The 3069-nt window shown below is 51.9% G+C and overlaps 1 protein-coding gene across 1 annotated transcript in view; it reads right to left on the bottom strand.

Moving 5' to 3' along the window:
- Nucleotides 1-3069, bottom strand: part of LRRK1 (leucine-rich repeat kinase 1) — a 102558-nt gene that overhangs the window by 60438 nt on the left and 39051 nt on the right. The gene's annotated exons all lie outside the window — the stretch shown is intronic.

A 3069-nucleotide genomic window follows, 5' to 3' on the forward strand; every position in this document is an offset into this window, starting at 1 on the left:
CATTAGCATAACTCATTAGCATACGCCACACCCCCTGACATCACCGGAAGTGTGTCATAAGGCCACACCCCCTGACATTACCGGAAATGTGTCATAAGGCCACACACCCCGCCCCTAAAGGTCCCGGCCGCCGGTGCTGGCCTTGCAGCTCCACTGCTGAGCCCCATGAGGGGCCCGGCGGTGGACCTGCAAGGCCGGCGGGAGTGCAAGGAAGCCCCGCGAAGGCCCTCCCTGGCCCAGGCAGGCAGGGGTGGGGAGAGGCAGGGAGGAAGCAACTTACCCTCCCTCTTCTCCTGCCTCCTCCTGGCTGAATGAGGGCCGGAAGCTGGGCGGCCGGAAGCGGGGGGCGGGGCTTCGACATGTGCCTCGCCCCCGCACCTCACCCGGGGGAACTGCGATCCCCCGCGATCCCCCCCCGAAATGACCTCTGGTCATGCCGGCCACATGACCACGGAGACGTCTTCGGACAGCGCTGGCTCTTCGTCTTTGAAACGGAGATGGGCACCGCAACCCTAGAGTCGGACTCGACTGGCTTTCGTGCAAGGGAACCTTTACCTTTAATGATAAAATAATTTATCTGAGAATAATGAGAACTTGAGAACCAACTGATGCCCAGTTTGTGCCATCCAGAGAATCCTACGTGTTCCCTGCAGTCCTCAGTTACAGATGCAAAGAGACAAATTAAATTATTTATTTACTAATTAAAACATTTATACCTTGCCTTTCCTCTCGGAGCCACATAAATAGCCTGGACGAGCCTGAGCTCATCAAAGCGTGGAAGCTCAGCAGGGTCGGTCCTGGTTAGTACTTGGACGGGAGACCAAGGCTGGAGGCTGGAGGCGCAATGCAAACTGTGCTTATCTGTTGCCTCAAAAACCCCATGAAGGGTCCCCATAGGTCAGTTTCGACTTGACGGCACTCAGTTATTATTTCTTCCTGACAGCTGAAGCCTGGCTAAAGACAAGAACCAGCGAAGGGTGCTTGGTTGGTATTTCCGCCCTACTACGGTAATATAAGGAGCTGCAGTGGCTCAAGTGGTTAAGACGCTGAACTGCAGGCTGTGGAAGGTCGGTAGTTCAGCAGTTCGAGACCTGGGTGCTGCACGACGGAGCGAGCTCCCGTCTCTAGTTCCAGCTCCTGCCAACCTAGCAGTTCGAAAGCAAGAAATTTCAAGTAGGGAAATAGGGACCACTTCGGTGGGAAGGTCACAGCATTCCGTGCGCCTTGGTGTTTAGTCATGCCAGCCACATGGCCACGGAAACTTCTTCGGACAGCGCTGGCTCTTCGGCTTTGAAACAGAGATGAGCACCGCAACCCTAGAGTCGGACTCGACTGGCTTTCGAGCAAGGGAACCTTTACCTTTACTTATGGTGATACACTAGGGGCAGCCAGTGTCGTCTAACGGTCAAAGGGCTAGGCTAGTTCTGATCTCTGTCCTTCCACGAAACGTGCTGGGTGAGCTCCGGCCTAACTTACTCTCTCACAGCCTAGCCTACCACAGAGGGTTGTGGTGAAGGTAACACACGGGAAAGGAAACTCTGTATGCTGCCCTGAGCTCATTAAAAAGCGGGGTGGGGAGGATAAAAATCCAACAAACAAACACACATGCACAACCGCAATGCCAAACCACCACCGGTCGCGAGATGGTAGTTGTTTCCCACCAGCAGCTTCTAACTCAGAAAGCTCCTTCAATCCATCTATTTCTGCACCCACTTTCTCTCTGCTTCCCAAAATCCCATTTAACCGCTTTCTTCTTTTTGGGTGGGTATTTTGTCTGTGTGTCTGTGTGCATGCCTGGAAGTCATGGTTGACCTCTGGTGACCCCAAGTGGGGCTTGGATGTTTCAGAGAGGCGGCTTGCTGTTGCCTGCCTCTGCGTCCCAGCCCTGGTATCCCTTGGAGGTCTCCCTTCCAAGTCCTTCCCAGGGTCGGCCCTGCTTAGCTTCCAAGATCTGACGAGACTGGGCTTGCCTGGGCTATCCGCTTTCTTCTTGTCTTCCTTTTCGCCTTCCGCTCCATTCTTTTGCATGACAACAACATCGTCAAATGAGTTTTGTCCTCATTCTCGTGTTCTCCCCTCAATTCACTCGCCCTGCATTCTACAACGTCACAAGAGCGGCATGACAATTAACAGAGTGGGTATATCCCACTGTCTTAACATCTGAACTGTGTTGGTTCAAGCCCTACGCTGGTGTGAGCAGCCAGCCTGTTGTCCCCAGCTCATCGTCCACCCAGCGATTTGAAAGCTTCGGCGAGTAGATAAAATGGGAACCACTCCTTAGAGAGGGTGGGCACGCCAATCTCCCTTGTGGGAGGGTGTTAGCTGACGGTCGGACGTCCTGGTCGAGGCTTGGAAGGCGAAATAGCTTCTCGGCTACGAAAGAATCCCTGCAATGGATGTTCTGGCCAGGCGGTGGCAGTGTGGCGATTGACATACGGGTCCTGAAGCCTGGCCAACACGCAACCGTGTGGAAAACAACGGAGCCAAGCCAGAAGATGTCTATACCGGGCAGTGACGGTGCGTGCAATTAAAAATGAATATACCGTATTTTTCGGACTATAAGACGCACCTGACCATAAGACGCACCTAGTTTTTAGAGGAGGAAAACAGGGAAAAAAATATTCTGAACCCTGGGGCTGTCATTCCAGTTCCTGAACACTCCTGGCCCTGACTTTGAATACCAAGAGAAAGACAGAGAAAAGGAGAGAAAGGGAAAAGTTGAGTAAAAAGCTCCTTTACTGCTGAGAAGAAGAAAAAAAGATTGGTGCAAAGCACACTCATTAGGGGCAGTTGAGCTGTGTTGTACAGGGCACATTAAATCATCAATGCTCCCCCCCCAGGGAACTGACTTTGTTTGTGCTTTTAATTAGAATTGATTGGCTTATCTCTGAAACATGGGAAATGGATCCACAGCAATTCCATTTAAAATAAAACAAAAGAAACAGTTATAGAGACTGGGGGAGTTCACATCAGGAGTAAAACAAGGCAGGAAGGAACCCAGAGATATGACAGAGCTTCTATTCCTGATGTTCCAATAAGCAGATAGCAGAGGACAGATAACAACCTCCC

The sequence above is a fragment of the Gekko japonicus genome, unplaced genomic scaffold (genome assembly GCF_001447785.1).
Source record: "Gekko japonicus isolate JY-2015 unplaced genomic scaffold, Gekko_japonicus_V1.1 scaffold924, whole genome shotgun sequence".
Classification (NCBI taxonomy): Eukaryota; Metazoa; Chordata; class Lepidosauria; order Squamata; family Gekkonidae; genus Gekko; species Gekko japonicus.